Source organism: Octodon degus, unplaced genomic scaffold, assembly GCF_000260255.1.
Source record: "Octodon degus isolate 3935 unplaced genomic scaffold, OctDeg1.0 scaffold00280, whole genome shotgun sequence".
Lineage (NCBI taxonomy): Eukaryota > Metazoa > Chordata > Mammalia > Rodentia > Octodontidae > Octodon > Octodon degus.
The window spans coordinates 593,354-594,339 of NW_004524856.1; positions in this window are offsets into that span (position 1 = coordinate 593,354).

Below are 986 nucleotides of genomic sequence, written 5' to 3' on the forward strand. Positions count from 1 at the left end.
TACATAGAAAAGAGCTGATTGCCAGTCCTAGCCCAGGTACGGTGAGTGTGTGGGAGAGCGTCCTGCTACCCTGCGCCAGAGGGACCCAGTACTGGTCCCAGCCCAGGAGCAGCGTGGGTCAGACCCTTTTCCACCCCCTTGGGATGCCCACCACCACTCCGCAGCACCTCCCCCACCCCACCCGCTGAGTAGGAATTTCTGCCCCATTCCGGGAACACCCAGACCCAGTCCTAGCCCAGACCCGGTGAGTGTGTGGGACAGCTGCCTCTCCCACATACTCCACCTTGTCCCCTCCAGGCTCAGCTCAGGCCTGGCATACATGACTGCGGTGTAACCCTGCAGCTGCAATCCCTGCACAGAGTGTAGAGGATAGAACCACCCAGCTAGTCCAGGAGCAGAACATCTTGCCACAGGGGCACAACAGGTTCACCCCCAAGGCAGCAGCATGAAGGAGCTGAGCACAGCAGCCAGACCCAAGCCAGGCACAGCTAGATAAATCCAAACTTTGTAGATCTGGACCTGAACTTCAGTACGTGCTAAGGTTATAACTACAACGAAGATCAACAAAGGTCAGAAGACAGTGCTACACAAAATGACGAGAAGGAACAAAATGCAACCTCAGGAACCAAGCCCACCCATAAAAAGTGCAGAGGACACTAACACAACAACAAATTGGGAATCACACAGCAGAAAGCAATGAATGAACAGCTCCTGAAATTAAAAAACAGCTGCAGAAAGGTATAGAGGAACTCAGATTGGAAATAAAAAAAGAAATCCCTGAATTAATAACATCTGCAGTAAGTAATCAAATACAAAAACATATGGAGGAACCCAGTTCCCACCCAGAACAAGTGTGGAGGACACTAGCTTGGCTCAAATGCATGAATTAATAGCGTAAATAGTAAATAAGCAACAGCAGAAAGATATAGAGGAACTCAGAGGGCAATTCTTTTCTGAAATAAAAAAAGAATTCTCAGAACTCATAG